Source organism: Stomoxys calcitrans, chromosome 2, assembly GCF_963082655.1.
Source record: "Stomoxys calcitrans chromosome 2, idStoCalc2.1, whole genome shotgun sequence".
Lineage (NCBI taxonomy): Eukaryota > Metazoa > Arthropoda > Insecta > Diptera > Muscidae > Stomoxys > Stomoxys calcitrans.
In genome coordinates this window covers 76,206,381-76,212,380 of record NC_081553.1, presented here as the reverse complement: position 1 = coordinate 76,212,380, position 6,000 = coordinate 76,206,381, and positions in this window count along the sequence as shown.

Here is a 6,000-nt window from a genome sequence, read left to right as displayed (position 1 = left end):
CGATATTCACCATATTCGGGTCGGATGCAAATCACGGTTCCAAATTTCAGCAAAATCGGAGAATAACTGCGCCTTTTATGGTTTTCGGCTCCTAAAGCTGAAAATCGGTCTCTATGGCAGCTATATCTTAATATAGCCCGATCTGGACAATATTCTAGGCAGTTGTTGGGAGTCTTGATACAACTTACTGTTCTGAATTTCAGCGAATTCGAGTAATAAACGCGCCTGTTATAGGCCTAAAACGCAAAATCAGCAGATCGGTCTATATGGCAGCTATATCCAAATATGTTCCGATGAGGACCATTTTTGGTTCGGATATCGGTGGTCCTAATAAAACTCATTATGCCAAATTTCATCGAAATCTGATGAAAATTCCCGATATATTGCCTTAAGTCTTCAAGTCTGGAGATCGGTCTACATAGCGGCTACATATGTATAACTAATTTCCAATTTTATGAGATCAGAAGGTTAGATTTATATTCAAAGAATACGAAATCATCAAAAATCGTTTGGAAAATGATTTCAATTACGAAATGTTTGAAAATTTAAAATTACCCCAATAAGGTATTTATTGGGTATTAACTGATAAAAACCCATCTCTAATTATGTGGCATTGTTTTATTTATGCGGTACTAGCTGAACCGAGCACGCTCCACCGTGCTTTCTCTCACTCTCTAATACCTCTAACCATCATGGTAGGTAAATAACTTCTGTTTTGGGGTGTTTCGAAGGCTGGACCTATTAAGAAGTCAAATCCGCATTTTGGTTTATAATGGAGCTATATTAGTTTATAGGCCATTAACATCATACTTCTCATGTATGTTACATGTCATTACAAACACTGTATACAAAAAGGCCGCCAAATCGTACGAAAAATGTGCCCTCCAGTGGCTCAAAAGGTCAAAACGGAAGATGGGTACGAAATCGGTTAAAAAATGCGGCATTTATGGGTTTTAGACTAAAATTCGGAAGATTGGTCTATGTGCCAGTTATCTAGAAATATACTCCTATTTGGAGCATATTCGGTTCGGACATCGCTATGCAAAGTACAAGCGATTGTTTCAAATTTCATCAAAATCGGGTAATAATTGAGGCGTTTATGTATTTGTGGCCGCTCTTTCCATTCAACTCCGACCACAGTGCATAGGTATGGTGCCACAAAATAATTTCGTTTATTAAGCGTTGGCCTTTTAGCAAGCCCCGACAAAAGAATATTTTTTTTGATCAAGAAATAGAAAAAACTCACCTTTGTCCCACACTGCATATTTAGTTGCCATATTGTTCTGCTATTGTTAATGCACTCAATCGACCGAAAAATACACGCACATCCGTCCATTTGTTATTGTATGCATTATTTTTACACGTTTTCTCAAGTTCTTTGTTGTTTTTATTAACTTTTGCCTGACCGAGAAGTTCTTTGGTATTCAACTTTGCTCTTCTCTTACTACGTCATCGTGCTCTTGGATGTTTATTTCACTCATTTATTATTCTTTTTTTTTGGAAAAGCCGTTACGGGAATTTCGGCCCTTGCCTCTAACAAGTATTTTGATGGCACTTTAACGATCAGAAAAAAATATTTCAAAATTGTTTTTGCACTCATCGACCGAAAAATACTCACACATCAACATACGTATTTGTTATTGCATGTCTCTTTTATAAGTTTGTTTTGTTCAACTGTTTCCTTGCGGAGAGAGAGAAGTTGTGTTTGCTCTTTTACTTCGTTCGCTCTTCTCATGCTGTCTCATCGTACTTTTGCACATTTCACTTGTTTAAAAACTCATTAATGTGTCTAGTTTTTGTAAACAACCGTTATGGGGATTATTGTCTTTGCCCCTAGCAAGTCTTTTTAAGGCACTTAAACAAAATGCAACTCAATTACAAAAATTTTATAATAACTTGGAGTAATAGGTATTTCTTTAGCTTTATAACCATATTTTGTTCTTCGATGCGTAGTTCAATCACAATCATTGGGTTATTCAAAGCGATTATTATGTTTTTATGTATCAATATAAATATTGTTTTTAACACTTCATTTCCACAATATTTGATAAAAGACAAATATTCTAATGCACATTTAATTTAAAAACTTTACCGAATTCTTTTAAAACAACGAAGTCACAAAGAACAATTAGCGCAACACATGCGACCGAGAGTTAAATTGAAACTGATTAGCAAAAATCAAAGTGCATGTTATTGGAGTATGCCTTGTGTCGTGCCATCCCTTTCGCTGTGGGTGGGGGAGCATTGATCAAATGACATATTTGGCGAAAGAAGAGAAAAGAGATTAACGAAGATATTGTATTAAGCAGGCCATACATGTTCATGGTCAATATCCGTTTTACGGGGTGAGTGGACAATTTTCGTTATATTTTAACATCTATTTAGCAAATAACATACAGAGAAAACCCGAAGTTGAATATGAAAAAGGTAGACCGAAAAAGGAATTGTAATTTAAAGTAATTGTAATAAATTTTGACGCTATCATACTTTGTAAAATGTTTGTATTATTAAATTATGAGCCTTGTTGTCTTCTTTATTACATGCATAAAATGAAATGAAAATTGGTGGAAATTAGCCAATTATTTCTTTGGAACTGGTACCTATTTATGCTTTACAAGTAAAAGTGTGCTAAGTTCGGCCGGACCGAATCTTGGAAAGCCACCACCATGGATTCTGCTAAAAATGTATCTCCGATATATAAAAAGATTTTGTGTTTGTCGGTTTGTTTGTTTGTTCCGTATAGACTCAAAAACTGCTGAACCGATTACCTTGAATTTTTCACAGATTGTGTAGGTTGGTCTAGAAGGAACCATAGGCTATATAATTTTTTGATATTGGAAGGGAGGACCCTCCCTCTTACCCCAATAGTACTACTCAAAAATAAAAGTGTACCGATCACGACAATATGGGACTCAAATGAAAGGTATTCAGTAGTAGAGTACTAATTTCCTATTAAAAATTTAGTCCAAGTAACTGGGTGGCCGCCCCAACCCCAAAACACCCTTAAACAGGTTTATTGGACGAGCATGACAATATGGGACTCAAATGAAAGGTATTCGGGAGTAGATTACCAATATAATCAGAAAGAAGGAAAAGGCCTTATAATTTGTTGATATCGGAAGGGGGCGGACTCTCCTCCGTTACCCCAAAAATACCACCCAAAATCAAAAGTGGACTGATAAGGACAATATGGAACGCAAATGAAAGTTATTGAAGAGTAGAATACCCATATTCGTATTTAAAATTGATCCGAGTACCCAAGAAGTCGCCCTAATCCCAAAACTTCTAAAAGCAGACAAATTAAAACTCCATATCAATATGAGGCTCAAATTAACGGTATTTGGAAGTGAATTACGAATCTGGCATACAAAATCTGATCGAAGTGTTGGGGGTCACCCCACCCCCCTAAAAGAGCACATGACACATCAGACTATATGCGACTCGGTTTATTTGTTTGTTCCGAAGCATCAAAATCGGCTGAACCAATTTTCTTAAAATTTTCACAGATTGTTTAGGTTTTTGTGAAAGGACCCATAGGTTATATAATTTTTAGACATCGGATGGTGGCGTACACTCCCGTTTGCCCCATAAACGCCACCCAAAACCAAAAGTGGACCGATCAGAGCAATATGGATATCAAATGGGAAAGCTATTAGAAATTAAAAAACGAATATCTTTTTAAAGTTTGGGTCCAAGTACCCAGCGGGCCACCCCAACCCCAAAACTCCTCTAAACAGTTATATTCGACGTTCCTATCAATATGAGGCTCACAAGAAAAGTATTCGGCAGTAGACTACAAATATGGCATACAAAATTAGGTCAAAGTAACGGGAAATCAACCCACCCCCAAATTCGAATGAATGATATTTAGGAGTAGATTTCGAATACGACACTAAAATTTGCGTTTAAGTCTAGGTGGCGCCTTCCTCCTAAAAATACGTCGAATAGGTTAATTGACCCATTATGACAATATGGGACTAAAATGAAAGGATTTGAGAGTAGAAAACGAATTTGATATCCAATTTTGGAGCCAAGTGTTTGGGGATACGCCCTAAATCACATACTAAACTGAACTTCATTTCCGACTATAGCAATATGGAGTTAAAATCACCGGTATTTGGGATTAAAGAACGAATTTGATGACAGATCAAATTGCCGGTGACCGCCAGCCCTAAAACATCCTCCAAACGGTTCATACTTACCTACCATGGCAATATGGGCTCAAATTAAAGGATTTTGGGAGAGGAGCACGAATTTGATATCCATATTTGAGTCGAAATATCTTCCCTAAAAAGCACATCTCATTACCTGAATTTTCAAAAATACGAGATCTCGGAGATTGGTAATGCGATCATTAAGAGGGGATAACCACCGCTTTAAATTTTGTCCGACGTTTTCGCCATGATTCGAACACAGACATTGAGCATCGTAGGCAGACGAATTCGATATCCACATTTAGGGCGAAGTATCTCCACCCTAAAAAGATATTAGAGAGTTAAAGAAGGCGCAGCGGAGCGGGACCGGTTCGGCTAGTACAAAATAAATTAAGTTGAAGGCCATAATTTATTCTACATACGAAAATTCCGTCAAACCAATAAAAATTAAATCTTCTTCTAACCGATCAACGATAATCAAGAGATCGGTTTATTGGGGAGCTATACCAGGTTATAGACCGATTTGGACCGTACTTGGCACAGTTATTGGAAGACATAATAGAACACCACATGCAACATTTCAGCAAAATCGGAAAAGTTGTGGTTTGTAAGGTCTCAAGAAGTCGAATCGGGAGATCGGTTTATATGAGAGCTATATTAGGTTATAGACCGATTTAAACCGTACTTGGCATAGATGTTGGAAGTCATAACAAAATACTACGTTTAACAAACGGGGCCAAAAACAAAACTGTACCAAGTTTCAGTCCAATGGCATAATTTGCAAAAACAGGGTCTGTGCTACTGTGACTCAAGTGCTTCAAATATACGAAATTGATTACACAACAGAAGGTACCTCGTTTTTAAACTTTCCGTTTGTTCAACCGATTTGACTTCTAGAGTCCTTACAAGGCGCAATTTTTTTTCTCTCAGCCAACACGGAGGGGATGTCCCCTATGAATGCAGTCCATTGCGTTGGCGAGAGGAAATTAGGAATTGGAGGGGGGAAAAGGATGTAGTGCTTATTGACATTTGTCTTAAATCTTTGGATGTCAAAGTAGGTGGGAAAAACATTAGCCGGAAGTCGATTCCACATACGAACGGTCCGATTAGGCTGAAGTTTTGCATGCGGTGTTCCGTTACGACTTCCAACAACTGTGCCAAATACGGCCCAAATCAGTCTATAACCTGATGTAGCTCCCATGTAAACCGGTTTCTCGATCATGCTTGTTCGGTTACTAGAAGCTTTAATTTTTGCTGGTTTGACAGAAGTTTGGTATGTAGTAAAAAATTATGGCCTTTTACTTTGTATAAATTTTTTTCAGAATCCATGGTGGTGGGTTCCCAAGATTCGGCCCGGCCGAACATAGCACGCTTTTATTTGTTTTACCTGCACTTATTGTTTTCTCTAATTAATTTATTTTTTGGCAAATAAATAAGGAAAAGCGAACCATTAAAACCAATAAAACATACAAAAATCATACCAGCAATGGCTCAAGTGTTGCCAATTTTATTATTTTGCATTTTTCTCACTATAAGCAGAGTACTACTTTTCCGCATATTTTTAGCCAACGTTTCTCCGACTATTTTTATATGGAGTTTAACAGCATTCCGCTTGGAAAACTGAACAGAATACTCAGCTTAAGAGTGAGAGCAGAGAATTAATTAAAACGGTTCAGCCCCTCTGAGATTTGCAATTTGCTCAACTCTTCCAACCCCTTCATAACCACAATTAAAAAGAAGAAGAAACTTTTCGTTTATTCTCCTTCGTCAACATTTTCTTCGTGGAACATTGGCCAAATCGTACTCAAATGTTGCGCTTCAGTCCTAATTTAAATACCAGTCGTGG